This window comes from Puntigrus tetrazona, chromosome 19 (genome assembly GCF_018831695.1).
Source record: "Puntigrus tetrazona isolate hp1 chromosome 19, ASM1883169v1, whole genome shotgun sequence".
NCBI lineage: Eukaryota > Metazoa > Chordata > Actinopteri > Cypriniformes > Cyprinidae > Puntigrus > Puntigrus tetrazona.
This window is the reverse complement of record NC_056717.1, coordinates 3,444,201-3,466,843: the sequence shown is the minus strand read 5'-3', so window position 1 is coordinate 3,466,843 and position 22,643 is coordinate 3,444,201. Positions and strand designations below refer to the sequence as shown.

General features: G+C 38.9%; 1 long non-coding RNA gene across 4 annotated transcripts in view; it reads left to right on the top strand.

The window, feature by feature from the left end:
- Positions 1-221: 221 nt before the first annotated feature.
- The window catches only part of LOC122323442, a 23,615-nt gene continuing 1,193 nt past the window's right edge, over positions 222-22,643 (top strand). Inside the window, exons 1-4 of one of the 4 annotated variants that reach the window (XR_006247007.1) lie at positions 222-644; positions 2,780-2,884; positions 2,981-3,022; positions 22,463-22,643. The exon at positions 22,463-22,643 is cut by the window's right edge and continues 1,193 nt beyond it. This is a non-coding gene — a long non-coding RNA (uncharacterized LOC122323442). Of the gene's footprint in view, positions 645-2,779; positions 2,885-2,980; positions 3,023-3,991; positions 5,442-6,713; positions 7,006-7,573; positions 8,714-22,462 lie in introns of those variants that run through there. The other 3 variants (XR_006247008.1, XR_006247009.1, XR_006247010.1) reach the window with 3 other exon arrangements.

Below are 22,643 nucleotides of genomic sequence, written 5' to 3'. Positions count from 1 at the left end.
ATATATATATATATATATATATATATATATATATATATATATATATAATAAAAAAATAAGCCGTATTTTAGATTTTTTTTTTTCTTTTTAAAACAAAAATCAAAATGAACATGCTTACTGACAGCAGAAAAATTTATAAAATTGAAAGAAAATAGCATTCTTTATTGAAGAGATTGGTGAAGATATTATGCAAAACCAATTATTTGTATACGGGGCGCCTTTTTTAAAACAAAACACAAAATCTGCTGCTCCATCCTAAAACCCCTCAGTGTTCAGCCCTGCTTCCTCAAATTGCAGCTAAAGCAAACGTACCACTAAAGGACACGGGATTCAGAATGAATCAAACAAGCTATTAATTTTTTTTTGCTCTGTTCTTCAGGAAGCAGGAAGAGAAGGAGCGCGTGAGAGGTCCATAAATCAGGCCCGGGCTGGCCGTTCACGTGCCGGCTTTAGGAGAGGCAGGACGAGTGGCCCCGCGGGTCCTTCAGCGAGCGGCCTTCTCCTCCAGGACCGTCGAGCAATAAGAGAGGAAGGAAGCGCTCTCGAGTGCCTCGGGGAGACTTGACATTTCTGCCGAGACGTGATACAGCACCAAACTCTCGCTCGAGCGGCAGATAGTCGTCGCTTTATAACGCGCGACGAAGGTAAACAAACGCGCTTCTCAGAATGTGAAAAGAACCCGTATGTGTTCATTGTCCTCGCGAAGGATAATCTGTCTTCCGAGTCTCGCCGTTATTGCGAACCCCATCATAGTTTCCCTACAGGTTCAGCCCCATCCGTTTTTCCTCCCAACTTTATGAGTTTTCCAGCAGCCTCGTCCACGGAGGATGTCCCCAGCGTCCCTGCTTTGATCAGGACATGCGTCTCGTTAGCTCCGTGTCCGCTTGATCTGAAGTAATAACGTCTCGGTCCTCGTGCCGGTGGTCTTCTTGGACGTGCTAAAGACGACAGGTGTCATTATTTTTCTAGAATGACAAAAAACCTGCATGCAGGCGCGGCTGATAAAATAATACACACTCCGGAAAAGACGGGTGGTTTATTGTCGAAAGTGCTTCATTCAGTCAGACTGTCCGTATTTAGAGTTTAAAAGTAGCCATGAAAAACTATTATGTGAATTTTCAGTCACGTCTCTCATTTTTTATCACCCAGTTGGAAGAAGTAGTCATAGCTTTGATTAAAAATGGTATCAGTTGTCTTGTGTGTGTATTTATGGGATGTGTAGATAATAGAAGTTACATTTAAAGGACAAAGACGAAGCGTTTTAAAGCTGTTAAAAGGCTGATCGGTCCTGTGCTGTGAGAAGCTAAACTACTCCACATGCAGTTTAAAAAAAAAAAAAAAAAAAAAAATTGCTCATGCATGTATATATTTAAGAAAATATGTTTATATATTAAATATATTTGTAATATAAATTATATGAATATAAATATATGGCTGTAAATTCATACAAATATCTTCTAAATATATGGTATGTGTGTGTCTGTGTATGTATATGTATATGTGTGTGTGTAAATATATATAATATATATATATATATATATATATATATATATATATATATATATATATATATATATATATATATATATATATATATATATATACACACACACACACACACATATAAACAAAAACTTTTACTTTGGATATGATTAAAGTGACAGTAAAGAACTTTACATATTATTATTATTATTACAGTTATTCCAGTAAAACTACTGAGATATTAGTGTAGTTTTTTATTCATATTTTTAGGGTTTTTTTTCAAACTACATTTTTAAATTTGTTTTTGAAGTTTTTGTCATTTTGTTTTTAAATATGTCATATCGTTTTTATAATTTTTTATTTCAGTTATGTTAGTACGGCAAGCTAAAATAAGCTTTTTTCAATTGATTTAAGATCATTTTAAGTGACAGAAGCTGTTGCATGGTTTTAGTTTTAGTATAACAACCCTATTACATTCTTACATAACAATAATAGTAAAATCTATTTTAAGAATCCTAAAAAGCTGTTTTCAATACTGATAATAGCATGAAACGTTTCTTGAGAAGCAAATGTAAAATCTCAAAACATTTAAACATATATTAAATCAGTAACACGATAAACATGAAAATGCGATTCAGTCTTAATTCGCAATATCGTGCGCATGTGAAAATGCTTCTGAAAATATGCAATAGCCTATATCTTGCATGTTGAAGGCACAGCGTGTTTATATCATATTTTGTTGCGCTCATATTAAACGCCACACATCATTTTCTTTTAGATGCAAAAGCAGTCTTCTCAAAGGTTTGCTTGACCTCTCCGCCGCTAGATGGCAGTGTTGAGCGTGGTATGCTTCCGTCTAATTATTGCTTTTACATGCTCAGACACTTAATTACAGCCCTGAAAGATATTGCTGCTGTCTAAAATCCTTTATGGATCTCATCATCGCTGTATTTCCTGATAGAGGTTTCCTTTATGCTGTCAATGCGTTTCTAAATTGTAGAACCACCATTTAATTAATTGAGGCGAGAGCACTATAAAGCGTCGCTCAAAATAGCACGCCCTCCTCGCAGCCCTGCCAAACACCCTTTTCTGGCTGTCCTTTTCCCCTGGCTTTCTTCATTCAAAACGCGCTTCTTCGAAGAAATTTCAACAAGAAAGCGCGCTTCGAGACACAGGCGACTCCGTTCAATCTCATCCGTCACCTTTTAAAATCGCCGCCACGGATATCGTTTATTACGGTTCGATCTGTTTCGGACTTCGTTTCGTTGTGTTTAACAGAAAATGCGCTTTGCCACAGCTCCGGTGACCTCTGACCCGGGGACGAGCGGAGCCGGCAGGCGCCTGGAATCAACACCTGCGTGATGCGGCTGCTGCGTAGAGATGAGCCCAAATGCGAAACAGGGTGAGGTTTGATTAAAGCGGAGCCGTAACTTTGTCGGTTTAGATGCATTTTTGGTCGCATTTGAGTTTCGCCTGAAAACACTGCTTATTATTACAGGTCGTTGTTAGGAGCGAGCTGGATTAAGGGAGCCATAATAAGGTAATGCAGAATAAACCTTTAATACGTGCTTTATGAATAGCTGATATGCTAGTCGTATGCCTAATAATAAGCAACTGGTGAGAAGTGGTGTCTAAACTAAAGTCCTATTAAGAGTCATATCTTCATGAATCATACGTAATCATAAAAACTAGTCAAGTGTATCGTACTGTATGTATGACACTCATCGTACCGTAGTATTACCTACTGGTAAACTAATAAAGTATACTTGAGTAGTGCGTTGTAGTGTAATACACCTTACAGTTGTAGAAAACCTAATACAGCATCGGGAAAAGTAATGTGTTTATAAGACCACAGCAGCTATAGAGTTACCTCAACAAATTAATTGAAGTACTTTAGTATGGTTTAAAAACACCATAGTGCGTGCTATAAATGATGGTGTTTTTTCACGCGGGCATGTAGACATTCAAAACATTGAGCGAACCGCGTTAAAAGCGAGTTAAGTGCGTTTATTGGTTTATTTACTTGAATCGTCATCAGGCGTAGTCAGGTGGCAGAACGAGCCGAAATGCAAAAGTAGAGTGTACTTTGTTTGTCGATGCCGGGACGAACTGGACACGGCGGGTGGGTATTCTCGCTTGTTTCGTTGTCATTGGGTTAAGTCAGATTGCTCACGAAGGTGCTCGAACAAGACAAGACGCGCAATCGGAGAGGACGAGTCACAGGGGTTCGGTTAAATCCCCAACCGTAAGTACCTCTACAAAAGAACGGATGCGAAACGCTCAAAGCTGCCCTCTTTGCGTCGGTTTTTGGATCGCGAGGTAAACCCTCCAAACATGACATATACACAAAGGGATTAGTCTTGTATGACCTGATTTACACCGCAGATGCACCGGCCCACTCTCCCTTTGTCCGCTTAGTGTTTTTGTTTGAGGGTGAAGCACGGAGATCTTCAGGATTTGTACTTTGTGACAAAGGAAATGTAAAATATGCCCTATTTCTTTTCATGAGGCGCCAAATATGCCATACTCCCAAGAAGACAATAATACGAGGCCGGGTTATAAGATCACACGGACGAAGATGGGCCACAGGAACTACAGCGTTTTACCCAAGACATCAATCTAGCTCTGAATTCCAGGATTATGTGAAATTAATTCAGTTTTAGCGGGCCGAGGAACAGATGGCTGTTTCATTCAGGACTCAGGCTGGTTTTGTTGCCTGGCAATCTCTTCCCAAACCAAATCAGAGACCGTAAACTGTCACTTAGGGCCGCCGGAATCTCATTTCCCCACACAACTCCAGCCACGAGATCGACGGTCTCTCTTCACGCCCGCGCCGCTGCCCCCTGCTAAGAGCGCTACGCAAAACAGGGAAGGCCTTCGGATTAATTGACATTTCATGAAATTATACCCAGCAAACCCCTTTCAAGATACGGCGAGGCCGAGCGGAAGATGTATCGCGCACTTTCTGTTCCGAACCTTTAAATCCTAGCGCGGAGTGGTAATAAATGCCACGGAGAAAGTTTTAAAAGAAAGCGTTTTGGAGACGCGACTGAGGTTAATGGGGGAAAATTGATAGTACCGTTGATAAATGCCATGGTGGATTCTTTATTACATGTGGAAGTAAAAGAGAAAAATGGTTTTGTTGCTCAAAGACATATAAAGTTCGAATAAAGGGGTAGTTCACCGGGGAATCGTTTTTATTCCCTCGTGACAATTTCATGTCATTCTGTCGATTATTGCAAGAATTTTCACACCGTGCGGTGAACGGTAAGGATACTAGAAATGAAAAGCTTTGGCGTACAGAGAAGCGCGCTGTTAATGGTCCCAGTTTACGAAAAATGGCTAAAGTTGCACTATTTTTGACGCCGGGCCAGTAGATGGCGATGTCACTTTGCAATGAAACTATGCGTCTGCACAATATGTATAACTACAGACTAAAAATGACAAATTCGCATTTACACAGTATACAAAGAGACAGTATCGTTTAAAAAAAAACTTGCTCTTAAAGCATAAAACATTTGTGTTTTAAGGTCATCAAAATTCAATTGTAACAGTCGAAACGCGTATAAAGTGCCTTGTAAACACCCTCTAAAAGTACATATTCTGATGCAGAACAGAGATGAATTAAAGTTGTGTGCTAAAACAGCTATTTAGAAGATTTGGCCGTCTCTTTTCGTCTTCATTGGAAAAAGCAAAAGCTAAAAGCATAAATAATGGCTAAAGATTGACAGATAGGCCTACTTCATAATTAAAGGACCTAGCCTAGTCGGAAATTTACAATAAAAAGTCTCGTTATCGTCCCGTAAAAGCAGTATTTGCACTGTACTCCAAGATGCATCGAAGAGTATCGCGGCACATGTTCGATAAATGTGTTCATTTACATTCACATTTAAATGATCGACTTTTAATTCATTTTACTTTATGGTAAAACTTTCCTAAAAACGATACTGTAGACAGTTGGCTCCCTAATGTAAAAAGAGCAGTATATTGTGTAGAGGGGCACACTTTCTCTCACACACAGCTCGAATTCAGCTGCATTTCTCTGTGCTTCAGCTTGCTTTAGTAAAGGCGGGAGTTTACAGGAACAGCAGGCAGGCCCGGCCACATCACGCGCGGAGCGACACAGGAATGCATTGTATGTGTAAGAGACAGGGCAGATGAGCGAACTAGTGCCTAAGTTAATTAAAATCCTTCCTCCCCCGGATGTCTCAAAACCGCTCGGCGGTCCGTAAAAAACGAGCCGCGTAACATTTCACGGAAAGCCGATCTGAAACGCAGCGAGCGGACGTCGAGCGGCTTCGCTGCATTAAAAAGCCCCGAGTGTCACACATACACGCAAGCGAGCCGCGGAGGAATCCTGAAGGTTGTCAGCGCGCGCTGCGGCTCTGAAAGCACACACAGTAAATTGAAGCGAGGATCGCGTCGAAAACCCGGAGCGGAGCGCGATGTTATCGAGGGAGGAAAAACCTCCACGAAAGAACGCCGAGGCTTAGATTTGAAACGGGAAGCGGCCGCTTAAAGAGCGGCGCTGCCGAGAGAGTCACACAATAAACATAAAGCTTTGTTTTTTGATTTTAGACGAGCGAAGCGTGCTGAAAGGCTCCCAGTCCGAGCTGATGGCTGTGGTCTCTGGGGAACAGGACTCTCTGTACTCTGACCTCTAGATACATTGATAGTTCTGGTAATGCAACGGGAATATGCGCACTCATGCATTAGTCGAAGTTTTATAGTTTGAAACGCTTCAGACAATACCAAGTCTTGCTTTGAATCTACTCATACAGGCATTTCTTATTATTTTCTAAGGTGATTAATTATTGCCAGTTATATATTACAGCGTACACTGTAACAAACAGCACCATGCATTTAAACAAATTAAATATTAAGAACAAACAAAATAGCTTTTTTATTTCTTTATTATTTTATAAAAATATGTACCATTTACATAATATTGTAAAATATTATTATATTATTACGTTTGGAATATATTGACGCTGCGTTTAATGATATATTATTTTTAATATATTTTATATTATTATATAAAAAAGCGCAATGGCTTGTATGAGCGCCGCCTTCCTTCAGCTAGACCTGCAGCGGTGTAAAGACCTGTGAGGAACCCCATGCCGCTTTCTGGCACCCGAGCACACCAGACAGGGGTTCCTCACATTCATTTCTGTCATTTGACTCAAGTATTTGGGATTCCCGGCCAAATCTTTCTGCTTCCTGTTGATTAGCTCCTGCTATTCTGGCTCCAGGAGCGTCTGCCAGTAACATGGCTCTCTGGCACAGGAGGTCTGAGAGACGGCTGCTAAGAAACGCCTCATCATGTGGAATGCGACGGGAATTCAATCAAACGTTTGGGCGCCTCTGAACGCCGCGGCACCTTTCACTTTATTCTGGAGAATACGGAAAAGTCGGTTCCCTTTATACGGTGCGACTAGACCCTTTTCCTGTTCCAGCTGCACGCTGCAAAATAATAAGTAAAGAAATCAATTCTGTGTTTATTGAAAGTGTACAGGTGTAAGCCCCCCCCGAATATCATTTATTAATTTATTTTATTATTAGAATATATTTTGCATGTTACATTATGTTTGTGACAGAAGTTATTTATATATATATATATATATATATATATATATATATATATATATATATAATTATTTTTTTTACATATTTTACACTGTAAAAAGATGAACTGGTAATTTTCTTGTCCAGTTAACCCTAAAAAACAAGTGTAATGCAAAATAAAATGCAAAATACAGGTAGAACGTCTGAAAATAAATAAATATGGAAAATTCCTTCATGTTAGTACAGTACATTGTATTTTTACATTTTTTCTACAGTGTCTTCCATTTCTTTGCACAAACATAAGAGTTATATTTATAGCATGAGAAAATGAAGTGAATATTAGGACATTTTGGGACAAGTAAGCTTATTTTATTATATAATTGTCCTTATTTTTTGCATTTTTCTTATGTGTTTTCCCTTCATGCAAAAATAAGAGATGTATTTATAGCACGAGAAAATTAAGTGCATTTTTACGACATTTCAGGACAATTAAAGTAACTCACAGGCGTCATCGTTTTTATTGCAGAAAACTGTTTGTGACCCTCGACCACATAACCAGTCAGAAGGGCCAGCTTTTCTACGTCGCCTGAGCGCTGAATGAATACCTCCTTTAGATACTCGCCTTCAAAGTCGTCCAGATGAAGTTCTTCCTAATCAAAACGTACTTCGTGAAACATGATCTCTACTTAAAAAACGATTTTTGCCATTAAAGAGAAATCCGTAATTTTGACTCGTGCGATGTTTTTTTGGCTATCGACACAAGACAGGTCCGTTGTGTTTTAGAAGGAAATCCTCCTCGAGTCTCTCTTCTTCAAACGTTCACCATGTGTTACGCAAAGAGCTACAGTCTAATCAAGACTTTCTTATCAAGCTACGCATTAGCTGCGCAGCGTAACGCTCGAGGCCTGGCCGCTTTTGTCTGCTCGATGGGCGTCCAAGAGAAAGGTCAACATCCTTATCCCTCGCGCTGCCTCCTGCGTTTTGATTCCTCCTGCATTAGCATAAGCCACATCCACCCCGTTTAACCCCCGACACCCCCCGCGCTCTCTGCTCCCTCCGTTCTCTGTCCTCGGCCTCTTCCTGATTGTCACGTCTGGGTGTCACAAAGTGCCGGGTCGCCCCTCCTCTGCTCGCCCAGCTGTCGCTGGTTACATAATAGCGAGGCCTTGTTGTGTTCGGTGTCTGGCTTTGTGCGCCTGTCACCGAGCATGATTGCGGGCGAGATTAAGCAGTGGGTGAGAAGACGCCACGAAGGGCTTTCTACCTGCCTCCCAGCGGTGGAGACACAGATCTGAGGGCCGCCGAGGAAATCGGAAGCTCTTTTAGCGCTCGCTCTCACACTGGGATTGGTCCGTGATGTGTCTGAACGGCTCCACTGCATTAAAGGAGCGGAAAGCGCACCGCGAGCACCGTTTGATTGGTCGCGACCTTTGTTTCCGTTCGCTTTGGAAAACGATGCGATACAAAATGCGTGGCTGCGAGGAGATGATCCGACTGAGATCTTTTGTTGATGTTTCATTGTGTTTTGGTCACGTACGCGCACGCAAAATACTGTTTGCTCAATGCATTTTATTACGGAAAAGGAAAGCGGTTCCACTCTGTTCGGGTAGGTTCAGTCAACGAGGCTGACCCAGGTAAAAAACAAGCACAGAGTTTTGTACTTAATGACTCTTTAGTACTTCTTAAGATACACTTAAGATCAACTAAGTGTACTCAACTGTTCTGTTTTGAGACGCCGTGAATATGAACTAAAATGCACTTTTAACATACCATCTCTGTTGTTAAAAATGTATTTAGTTACCACTTGTAGCACACTTGAGTGCACTATTGTATGAAAGATGCTTTCAAGTGTGCTACAAGTGGTAACTAAATACATTTTTAAAAACTAGTGCTGTCAAAGGAATGATTGCCATTAATCACATCCATAATGTATGTGTGTATATTGTGCGTATTTATTACGTATACATATATATTTATGAAAAGTATGTTTGTTAAATATATTTACATGTAATATAAAATATACGTTTAAATACATTTATATGTATGTAATAAATATGTAATAAATAATATACACAATACCCACATTTTATTTAAACAAAATAATTATTTTGTCTGCAATTAATGACGATACGTCGTTCGACAGCATTTAAATAAATAATGTTTTGTTCAACACAACCGCTTAAAAAAAATAAGTATTTAAAACGATCATTTTTGTCATGACTTTGTTGTTCTCATCATCATCATCATCAACATGTTGTCATTACACAAGCAAAAAATGTAGAAATGATTGTCTCCAACAAAACTGAACATTAAACAACTTTGCTCTGTTACTAATGCCAATGATTCTAATGACACACAACTTAAGACTTAACACAGAAAACTACAAACAAACACAAACAATATTTTGGCGTTTTCCAAGAAATTTGAATACCATCAACGACGAAATATCTGGTCAGTCAGTGTTTTCTTTCTGTAATAAAGTTAGGTTCACTTCGGTTCTTCTTGCACCTCGCAGATTTAATCTGAATCTCAGTTTGTCAAATCTTGACACGTTTTATGGGAACTGTCACTTGCGTGAGACTCTGTTACAATACAGATAGACAAGACTCACTCACAACATCATGCAGCGTGTATAAAACCAGACTAGTTGTTAATGCGGTGACATAATTAAAGCACGAGACGGTCCACGGAGATCATGCAGCCCTAATGAGCATAAATCACACGCATCTGTTGACAGCAGTTTACCGAGTGATAGTGCTAATGAAGCTCAGTCACGTAGGTTTTCGCACCTATGGGATTTTTTTAGATTTGATACCAGAGTAAAGGTCAGAGTTCGGACCAAATAAGCCTGTTCAATGCAAAATTTCAATACAGAGTTCCTCGCCGAGAAATTGCATGTTTTACTCCTCCGAGCAGCATCCGCGCCTGTCAGCTTTGCTCTGAATTTGCGACATTGCAACTGGCATGTTATTCTGTTACAGCGTTCCCTTTCTTATTTGCTATCTAGTGGACAATAAAAATGCATCCAGACGTCCTCAAACTGAATTTTTTATAGTGCATTTTAGGTTTTGATTCACGGCTAATGCATCCGTATTGAAAATGAAAATCCAATTGAGGCGCTTGCTTAAACTTTTTCCCCTTTTTCGGTTAAGTCGGTGTTTAACGCTGTGGCAGATGGCAATCTTTCGACTTCATATATCTAATTGGGAGACGTATGCGAGCTTCTTGTAAACCTGCTTTAATAACAGGCTTATTGAGCTCGAAACTATAAATAAAGGAGCGAAAGGGTGCGGGGATTGTCAATTTACAGCAAGTTTCCCTGATTTCCCCTGGGTGTGGGTTGTTAATTTAATGCAGGATGGCATTGTGGACAACAGGGAATCCTAAAGGCCTTTTCAAATGCAGTCCAGCACTCTGGCTTTTGAAACGTGACCCGTTTGTGAGCAGATTTCACAGGGCCTAGGGGTGTGCGATATTTATCATCTGCTCTAATATCGTAACAGTTGTTGTAACATTATCGAGCATGTCGTTCGCTCTGCAGAAAACGAAAAATATGCCTCACAAATCCAAGCGCGAGCCTATTAGAAGGCAGTTAGAATGATCCTGTGAATCCTATGAATGTTTCAGAGTAACACTGAGTCGGTGAACCATCCATTTGAGTCGGCCGTTTTGAATGAATCGTTTGAATGAATGATTCAATAAATCGTTTGCCACCTATAAGCGGTTTTAGTGTCATTTTTGTTTATTCATGACAGACCTGAACCGACACAAAAACACACTCAGCAAAATAGTGTTTAAAAATCGTTCAATTAAATACGGTAAATATAGAAATACATTTTTTTTGCTCAATATTGCACTCCCCGTCAGTTCACAGGTGTCCTGTACACACAAGCACAGAAAACTGTTTTTTTTCCCATGCCTCTCTTCTTCCCCATCAGATCCAGACCAGCTTTTCTGTCTCTCTGCCGACCATAACAGGGAGCCAAGCCTTACATTAAATCTGTGTTTCTGCATAACGGGGCCTCTGGTGTTTTTTTTCTGGGCTGCTGGGCCTCTCTGTCTCTCTCTTTTGCTCTCCTTGCAGAGCAAGTGCTTTATTGCCTTATACAGGCAAATGCAGCCGTACTCTTTTATCTCTCTGTGTGCATAGACATATATATATATATATCAGTTGCTCAGTTATTGATCAGCGATTATGCTGTTTCTTGTTAACAGTATATGCTAGACATCACATCACTATTATTATTGCTCATACTGAGGATTTGAGCAGATCTTAAATATGAAACTTTTGTGCAGAAGTCAAACATCGACGATACCCTAGACATTAATAATACATTAGATTACACACAGTTAATGTTACTGGATGGTTTCCACCTAACAACCGCTGAAAACATCCTGGAAAACGCTTATAAACAGCCTGGCTATCAACTAGAACACCCTGGCAAACAGCAAGCAATGGTCTAGTAACTCTAGTAATGGTAGCTCTCTAGCAAAAGCTTAGTAATTAACTAAAGGATCTGTAGCCTAGTAACTACTTAGAACACTCTAGCAACAGTCATAACACCCTAGCAACCACCTAGCAATAGCCTAGTATCTACTTATAACACCCTAGCAACAGCCAAAACATCCTGGAAACATCAGCTGGAAAACCCTGGCAACCATTTAATAATGGTCTAGTACTTACAACGTAACAGCCAGAGCACCCCGATAATCACCTAGCAATAACCTAATATCTACTTAGAACACCCTAGCAACCACCTAGCAATGGACTAATATAGGCATACTGACTTAATATAACTCCATAGCAACAGTTTAGTAATTAACTAGAGGATCCTGGCAGCCACATTGCTGTGACCTGCTATCTACTTGGAGCACCCTAGCAACAGCCAAAACACCCTAGCAGCCACCTAACAGCTGCCCAATATCTACTCAGGGCATGTTAGCATTGCCTGGCAATGGCCAAGTATCCACTTTGAACCCCCTAACAACATCTAGAACACCCTGGCAACCACAAAGCAATGGCCTAAAATCTGCTTAAAACACCTGGCAACAACCGAAATACCCCAGCAACCTCACAATAATAGCCTTCTATTTACCAAGAACACCACAGCTATGGCCTAGTTAGAAGACCCTGGAAAAAAACCTAGCAACTGTCAGTAACTGCTTAGAATACATTCGCAACAGCAGAAGACCCTAGCAACCACCTAGCAATGGCTTAATACCTAGCTAGATTGATTGTCTTGAAGTGTGTTTGACACATTTCAGGGTTCTGTTCTGTCAAAGATGAAATAAAAAACTAAAAAAAAAACAATTTGAACATTGAAAACACTCTAGCAATGTCCTAGCAATCGTCTACTATCTACCAGGAGCACCCAAGCATAGTTATCAACTAGAAGACCCTGGCAACCACCTAGCAACTGTTAGTAACTACTTAGGAGACCCTGGCAAAAGCTATAACACCCTGGGAACCACCTAGTAATTAACAAGGAGACCCTGGCAGCCAAATATCAACAGCCTAGCGATAAGCACACCTGATAGAGTTGAGTCTGGATGGGTGCCGCTCTTGTGTGAAATCTTGTATCCGTGTTGTGTTTTTTGTGACCCGGTTGCTTTATTCACTCAAATGTACGGTCTTCTCTTTAAGATGAGCTGTTTTGTAGCTCAAATGAAATGGACTGGAGCAGAAGCTTTTTCATTTCGCGTTTCATCTTCCCATATTCTCTCGTCTACAAAATGTCCCTGCGCTGGCAGAAAAAAATAAACGGTGGGCTTGTGCGGCATAACCTTGTTTCTAAAGCACCGGTCTTTTCTTCCGTTCGTGGCTCCGACTGCAATCAAAGAAGAAGATATAAAAAGGCAGCGTTTTTGTTTTCTTTCTTCGGCTGATGAATATTGCTCACGTCAGTCCTTCTTCATTAGCGCACATATCCCGACAGCGGGAGCTTTGTTTGTTTGCACCTCCGTGCTTCTGTGCAGTGACCCCCCCCTAAAACAATAAAGACGGCGGCATCTGAACATCAGCATCATCGAGTCCTGTTTCTGTTTTCATAAAGGGCTAAACATGACAGGCTGTGGCACTTGCCAAGCAACTCCATAGCGGGCATCCTGCCCTTTGCCAGGCGCCATGTTCAAGGGTCGAGTGCCAGCATTGAGCTAATGCCCGATTAGTTCAGAGGCAATCCCAGCATCCTTTCCAAATGAGGGCCGATGTTGTCCAAAGCTCGGGGATCCCAGATATTTCCAACAACACATGTCAAAGGTCAAAACCATCTGGTGGTAATGCTCCATAAACTGGCCCAGATGGAACTGGCAGGATTTTTCTGTGAGCAAATGTGGGAAATTCAACTGAATGGATTTAAAGGTATAGTTCACCCAAAAATGATTCTAGCATCATTCACCCACACGTCGTTACAAACCTGTATGATCCATTGATCACAAACATATATATTTTTTTAAAGAACGTTGGTGGCTGCTGACTTCCATAGGTATATTTCCCCCCAGCTTTTGAGGAATTTTGGTAACCAAACAAGTGCTGGTAGCCATCGACATCCATAGTATATCCCGCCAATGCTAGTGGCCATTGTAATGTTTTCATTTCATTTTATTTTTTCTTTTGAAGAATGTTGGTAGCTAAACAGTTGTTGGTAGCTAGTGATTTCCATAATAAGAGTTTCCCCATTTTTTAATGGCTTGTAGTCATTGGTGTCCTTAGCAACTTAACAAATGCTAGTAGCTCTTGAATTCAATAGTAACATGCTTTTTTAGTTGTTTGCTTGCTTTTTAAGAATGTTGGCTACCAAACAGTAGCCATTGACGTCTCTAAAAATGTTTTTTTTTTTCTTTCTTTTTTATGTTGGTAACCAAGCCATTGACTTCCGTAGCATATTTTCCCCCATTTTTGAAGAATCTTGGTGCTGGTAAACATTGACATCCATAGTATTTTTGTCAGTCAATGACCAACAGTCATGACCAACATGTTCTTCTGTGTTTAACAGGAGAAACAATCTCACACAGGTTTGTAAATGACGACTTTTCATTTTAGGGTGGTATATCCCTTTAAAACGTGGTAAAACGTGTTCAACAGAGCTGCGAGTACTACACGTTTGGTTGCATAAAATTAAATTAGCCAAAATAATCCATTGTACATGTGTAATAAGATATTTTTCCATTTGAGACAGAGGATCCGATGAGAGAAAAAAAAAACGCAGTGATGTTTTTTTATCAGGAATTGATTGAATTGTGAAAAGTGTGTGTTACATACCGCAATGTTGCCAGGTGGTTGGAGGAGAGGTGTTGAAAAATAAGAGCGATGTGTACTAAAAGAAAAGACACTTTATATTCAGAGCAGGCCGTTACATTTTGATAAAACATTATTATTATTTATTTAGAATTAGTATTGCATTCCCAAAAAATGTTGACTGCTGAATTGTGCAAGATAAGATCGGGATTGTGCATGAAAACTGAATATTGTCCATTTTTCTTTCATGCCGACAGATAAACTAACACACAAAGAGAGGAGAACATGCAGAGCTCTACGAATGTAATGTGTTTGAATTTTCTGAAAACGTGTAGGCACAGATTTCACGTGGGAAAACAGGTGAAGAACGGCCAAATAAGTGTGCTTGATTAATTTTTATGTGCACTTGTAGCGTACTTCAAATTTCTTTTTTAATAGAATAGTAAGTACACTTAGGTGCATTTAAAGAGAGTCCTCCTCATTCATGACTGTTTGTGCACATTTTAAAAAATCACAGTCAAATTAAAAAAGTAAAAGTTTCAATATTTTATCATGTTTTAAAAAAACGCAGACTAATGTTATGTTAAAATGTTAAAAACACACTGATATAATTTTAATATATGTACTAAATTGCAACTATGTGTCATTGCAAAAATATTTAAATACGTAACAATACAGTGTTCAACAGAAATGACATTAAAGGATATTTTAGTTGATCACAAAAGCTTGTCAGTACATTCAGAAGTTAACTCTCTAATGTTCATGCAATTGCACTTAATATCATTTCACACTACTTTTTGATTTAATTGCACTTAAAATGTATTCAAGTGTCCAAATCATTACATTAAGTTTGCATTTAAGTATATTCCTTTAATTGATAATACTTCTGTTATAAGTGCTATTTTTAAAAGTATGCTGAAGTGCACTTCTTTTTCACATGGCAACCCTTAGGTCAGGATAATTGAGCTTCAACGTTTTTCTTTAAAGAGCCGTTACGGAGGTCTGGCTGCATAAGTGCAATCACAGCGCAGCGCTCTCATCAGCATTTCAATGTAGCTCTAATCCTGCCCACCTATACCTCCCAGCCCTCACCTCTTCCAGCCTTGCCCCCGGGGCAAAAGTACACCAACTCCCCCCTGCAGGGCAGCGGCACGTCTTGTTTTCTCAGGTGACTGGTGGGTGGTGTTGGAGACTTAAGGGTCTGTGACTTTAGGGTCACGCCTAAAGTGTGCCGCTCCGCACAGAGATATCCCAGCTGTCCCGGAGGCGGACCACACAGTCAAACCTGTACGGACCGTGCCAGAAATATGCGATTTTGGCCATTTATCCCAGGCTGAGTAAAATACAGTGTCTACTGGATGCACTTTTCCGTTCGGTTTTCGTCTCCATTTCGCTCTGCTTCCCCTCCCCCCTTCCTCTCGCAGATCAAACTGCGCAGTTAATATATTCCCTGTATTTGAATTTTGGGCCCTGGGTGCACAGCGCTGCTTACACGGCAAACAAGATAAAGTCTAAAGCAGAACCCTACATGAGCCCAGGAGCACAAAGGCACTTCTGCACACTACCAGCCTCTTGAGGGACAATGAGCGATATTATACTAAAAAGCAGGCAGAAAGAGCAGCAAGACCTGAAACGTACTCCGCGTCGAAGCGTGCTGCTGCAGACGCTTGTAGTTACCCTTGTGCAAAAAAAAAAAAAAAAAAAGTGTGCTAAATTATACTGAATGGGCACTTCTCAAATCTTAAATTATGTTTTGTAAAAATATATACTGAAAGTGTGATACAATATTAGTGTAATATATGTATTGGGAAAAATGCGTACGCTAAATAAAAACGAAAACACGTGGGATTTATACGAAAAATTGATTTTGGTGTATATATATATATGACACACAGGTGTTTGGAGTGCACATAATATGCCGCTTTGCATATGATGCTAAATTTATTGGAGTGTGTATGATACGCAGTTTTCGCGAACATATGACAAGTCCATTATTATATATCTGTACCATGAGTTTTCATTTTTATTCGGCGTACTGTTTATCCGCACATTCATGAGATCGGATAGGTATTAGAATATAAATAAAAAGTGAAAGAGTTGACTGTTTCTTAACACAGTTAAGTGGACTTTTAAAAAGTGCACTTTAGAATAAATTAAGTTTTACTTGTTTTGTCGTGCTTTAAAGAAAAACACCTATTTTGAGTTGTTGACTAACATACTACGAGGGTGTAGATCTAGATCTTTTGCAGTTCAAAAAGGAGAACTTCTTTGCTTTGGGCCATACATTTACGCGACAAAAGTGTTCTTGGGAAACGAACGTGAATGTTGTTATTGCCTCATTGAAAACGCTGAAAATCCCAATTTGCGAAAACAGTAACATAATGCAAAAGTGTATTACGTGTTCAGTCTACGTTATGCATATGTGTGCGCCATCTACTGGCCTGTTATGAATAATACAGTGTTTATAGTCATTTTTGACTAGAGTGTATGTTAGATTGCAACTTCCTCATTACAAATGTGTTATTACAAATATATTAAATAGCATATATTTCATTTAATCATCAGTGCTTATCAGTACATTCAGCAGTAATTTTTACCATGTTTCATAGTAGTAAATACTAGTAGTAAATAGTAGTAAATTGCATATAAATATGTACTTAAATCCTATAAAAAATCACTTTACGTTTAATATATGATTTTATTATTTGTATTTTAAGTACTCTTTTACCATTATAGCAGGCTTTAGCGAAACCGTTTACTTCTGCAGACACTATCTCATTCTGGGCGGTCATGGAGCAGCACTTTCAAGAGGTTCTTGCTGAACAAAGTTAGTTATAGTTAGTTAAACTGTAAACATGCTTACAGCTAGCTAGCTGAACATTGACACGCAAGGCGCTGGAAGTGAACTCTATCGCCCCTTGAAGTTTGCTGCTACCACAGCATCGCATAAACACATTCACATTCAAGTCTTCGTTTGCATACTTGAGTAAAAGCATGTTTATGGCCCTAGTCTTGAGGTTTCTTCATCCTGGGCGGCCGCTGCTCCTCACAGGATGCATCCATCTTCTCAGACTGTCAGACACAAGACTGATTCGAGCGGCTCCAGGCATGAACTCACTCATCCCATCTGTAGTATGTCGATAGCATCCATTCCAGCGCCTGATCTCTTAACTGAAGCATCTGTAAAGCTCAATTGACACTTCCTTGGCCGTAAGATTACAGGGATAATTCGTCTCCTCAACAAGTGTCCATCCAAGGGATTGAATCATTAGGGTCTCATTGGAGATGCACAGCAGATGTTTTCTGACAAACCAGCTTGTTATGGCTGGAAAATCGTATTGTTCAGATGCTGCTCTTTCAAAGCTTGCTACATGCAATAAAGGTCTCGGGAACACTTTATTTTAAGGTGTCCATAATACAGAGTAATTACCTAGTAAGTACTTAGTAGTAGCCATTGTTACACACTTACCTAAAGCCAAATGTACTTACCATGTAACAGTCATGGAACAGTTTGTAATTATGTAGATGTTATACACAGATACTTATGTAACCAAAAGATTGTCACATATGTGTTGCAGACTTTACACAACGTTATGATAAATGTAAGTACTCAGACATAAGCTACTTAAAATGAAGTGTATCAAGATTGTACTTAAGTGTACTTTGTGTATCTACACTGTAGACTTTATCTAGCTGAACCTTAGTTTGATTTAACCCTTTAATACATTACACGCTTAAATGCATGTAATACCTTTATAATTACATTAGACGTACAGAACATTACACAGGCATAAGCTACTTAAAATAAAGTGTATCAAGATTGTACTTAAGTGTACTTTGTGTATCTACACTGTAGACTTTATCTAGCTGAACCTTAGTTTGATTTAACCCTTTAATACATTACACGCTTAAATGCATGTAATACCTTTATAATTACATTAGACGTACAGAACATTACACAGGCATAAGCTACTTAAAATAAAGTGTATCAAGATTGTACTTAAGTGTACTTTGTGTATCTACACTGTAGACTTTATCTAGCTGAACCTTAGTTTGATTTAACCCTTTAATACATTACACGCTTAAATGCATGTAATACCTTTATAATTACATTAGACGTACAGAACATTACACAGGCATAAGCTACTTAAAATAAAGTGTATCAAGATTGTACTTAAGTGTACTTTGTGTATCTACACTGTAGACTTTATCTAGCTGAACCTTAGTTTGATTTAACCCTTTAATACATTACACGCTTAAATGCATGTAATACCTTTATAATTACATTAGACGTACAGAACATTACACAGGCATAAGCTACTTAAAGTGTATCAAGATTGTACTTAAGTGTAAGTAGCTGTGTATCAGACTCAGGCTGTAACATATGTGTAACAGTAGCTGTTACATCTACATAATTACAAACTATAAGTACAGACTGTTACATAACTATATATAACAACAAGCACATTTTATTTAATGTAAGTACAATGGCTACTACTAAGTACCAAAGTAGGTAATTACTCTTTTATAAAATATGCATGAAATTACAAGGAAAAATCTTACAGACTTAAGCAAGTCTCAGTTTGATCTTGTTATCTCGTTGTCTATAAGAGAAACAATGAGACATAAAAGGTGATTGCTGTGATTTCTCTCTCCTCTGGGAAATGAGTAGTAGAACTAACCAATGCCAGAAAAGCCTGTTATTTCATAGCTGTTATTTTGCTCTCAGTGAAAGGACATTTCAGCACTCAAAGAGCGCATGAAATGGTTTGACAAATGTCGTTTTCCTTCCATTGTTGTACGTCATGTTAAATCAGAAAGGTGGGCTAGTATTTTTTCATGTAGCCAATACAAGTTTAAGACATAAAAAAATCTTTCCCGTGTCTTCAGTGGCCTCGGATGTAGAAGCACTTCGCATAGGAAAAATAAAATAAAATAAAACTATTAGTGGATATTTGATATCATAAATATTATTTCTAACTAGAAATTCTGCTATTAACCACTTAAGTAAAGTGGAAATGATGGCTGATGACTTCAAAAAAAGCATATATCATAGTAACCCAATTTGCCCTTGGGTTACAAAACAGTAATAGTTGTCTTTAACATTCAATGAATGGGATCTTAGCTATTGCACTGTAATGTTGCTACCGTATTTTTTACGGTAAAATTGTGTGTAAAAAAAAGCTGTGTGCGTCGACCTGAATATGTAGGCCTGATATTAGCTTTGTGCTAGTGTTTGTCAGTGTGACAGCTACAGATTTTTCTGGTCTATTTTCAGTTTCTGAAACGGAGGACATGCCGATATGACGAGCCAGGGCCACACTTCTCTGCTGAAAGGGATTAAATGGCCACTTAGCATTTAGTGATAAAGCTGTCACAGCAGTATTTGAAGACAAGCATGATCTTATTCTCTGTCTGTTTGTTTTTAGTTTTTTGTACCGAGACTGAAAGGTCCCTGGATGTAGGGAAAAAAAGACCTTTTCAATATAGCAAATGTTTTTTCTAGAAGGAAATAAAATGGAAATGATCACTTAAAGGGATAAGTTCAGCCCGAAATTAATATTTGTTCATCTTTTGCTCACCGTTCTAAACCTGTACGAGAACCTTGTTTTTGTGGCAGTACATGAAACCTAACCGTGCCGTTTTCAGTTTTTCTGCATCATAAAAACATCATAAAAGTAGTCCACCAGTCAAGTTTTCTGTAGATTTAATATAGACTTTAATTCATTCGCAATGCATGAAACAACAAGGGAGTGAGTAGATGACGACTGAGGAGTCATTTTTAAGTAAACTATAAGCCTCTTGACTTTACAACACGATGTTAAACGAGTTTAAAACGATGCAAAAAAAATTCTCATCGAATGCTAAATTGAAAGTCAAAGTGAACGTTATTGTCCTGGAGGGGAAATCTGAACTCCTTGAACCACTCCTTCAACTATTAATAAACATTGCATTTATACAGGCACATATGAATTATACCTATTTAAATTTATAATGTGGAAATCTGTACCTTTTCCCAGAAGGAAGTAATTCATACTGTAAGTACAAATCTTGAGATGATCAGTCAGTTTCTTCTTCACCTGGCAAAGTATAAAGTGATTAAAAAAAAAAACCTGAAGCTTGTACTATTCTTCCTGTCCTGTCCTTCCAAGTGCAGACATAACTCTACAATTTATAACAATATATTTGTGTATATATATATATATGGTAACACTATATGTTGCTCATTATCATGCATACTAGAATATTAGCCATTTATTAGTAGTAATTAAGCACATATTACTACATCTGTAATCCTACCTAAAATCAAAAGCTATTAAGTAACTATTAAGTAGGAATTTATTGAGGGAAATGTTACCTATTCTAAAGTGTTATATATATATATATATATATATATATATATATATATATATATATATATATATGTATATATATATACACTAACCAATAAGCCAGTTAAATTAAAGTGAGAAATACCACCTTGCAATTAAGCTGAAATGAGTTTTGTATATTATTTCAAGTAATTTATATACATAATATACAGTATGAATTGCATGCAATTAAAAAGTGGATGTGTATTTATATATATACATAATAAATATGCTCTGCACACACACACATGTATTAAATAAAGAAGATAGCACAGTCTCAGCCTTGAGTTTGTAGCAGTGTCGTGTCAGACGAGTGCTCAGCTGCCAGCAGAGAGTCAGTTATGTAAATTTCGGGTGTTTCAGCCAAACTCTGAAACCGTTCTGCTCATTGTACTACACAATCAGATCCCCAGTTACGGCCAAAGAAAATTCAGTTTCCACTCGTTTTATCATCGGCGTGTTTGGATTAAATATTCAGGATACCTGCTAGTTTTCGGCTGATCTTCGGTTTGGTCATCAGCCGGTCTGTGAACGAGCTCCGCTTCCTTCCTCGGGCTACCCAGCAATGCCCCGGACGTGTTTTGCTCACGTGAAGAACACGGTTAGCGTTCCCAGCATCGAGCACGAGCAATAACCGTGCGTCTCTGTGCCAAACCCGGCTCCGGTCTCGTAAGAAAATTCCACTCTGGATTATTGAGTTGTCTTGACAATCCAAGTGGCTCCATTCCCAGACTGGATTCCATGGGATTTCGGGAAAAAAAAATGGGGAAAAAAGTACCTGCCATGAGGACTCTTTTTCTCGAGCTTGACAGTTTTACTGTCTTTTGACAGGGTCATAAATGATTATCAATTCACGGTACGCTGGCTTTATCTATTCTTGCAGTTAAAACAGATCAGGAAAAAACAAAAGTGTGGTTGCAAACCCTCTCAGTGAACTGCAACAGCGTACGGTTCGAGGGAAACTTGCGAAAGCATGCAAAGCCGTGCGGTTGAGTCACACTATGAAGACGAATCTATAGCCTCAGATGCCTTTGGTTTGGGATCAAAACCAGTGGCTTTCACCTCAGAGCCCTATAAACACAATGTGGTTTATAACGTGTCGGCGGCAAGTGGTTTTCAGCTTCTTATAAGAGAAGAGGCTGATTTGTTGTCTTCTGGAAAGTGAGAGATTGGGTCGAGATCCGGTCCTTAGAAAGCGTTGAATCAATTGTCACAGATTGATGCCGAATACAACCAGAGGCACGTTTCGTGACCTTACGACCTCTTTGGTGTTTTACATTGATTACCGTTGGTTATTTCACTTATTATTTTCAAGAAGCACACTTACAAATACTTACAAACAGATGTCAGTCATGTTTGACATGATGGAAGAATTAATGAACGTTATTAGATGTCCAAAAACAAGACGGTGACAAATTAAAGGATTTCGTTGTTGAAATACGAGATAAAACAATACGCATATCATGTTCCAATTCAAACTTGCAATGTTTTAAACAAGCCAATGCATCTAAACTGTATTTACAGACAACGTAATATTAACGACATTGTTTTTTTTTGAGCATTTGAGCATTTCATGTAACATCACTTCAAATGTGACATAAGTCTCTGAATACCTTGGCCACTGTTTTGTTTAATGAATTTCAGCGTTATTATCTTTGGAATTAAAAGACAAAATATTCAAGCCATCAGCGCTTCTCTTAAAAACTCCACCTCGTATCAACAGGCTGTTGTAATAAATGGCTTCCACTTACTATTCCGGTGAGTTTTTGTGCTTAATATTTGAGTACGGTTGTGTGTTTTTGGCCAGGCGGGGAGAGCCCTCGGCGGCGGTCCGCAGGTGATGCATCACGCTCAGGCTCGTGGTGGAGGAGCTCAGAGTAAACAGTCATAGATCACAGCTCTGTCACAGATGGGCTGCGTCACAGCCAGAGGCCTGCTGCTATCTGACTTTGAGAAAGCTCCTCATCCGAGTTCATCAGAAGGCTTTC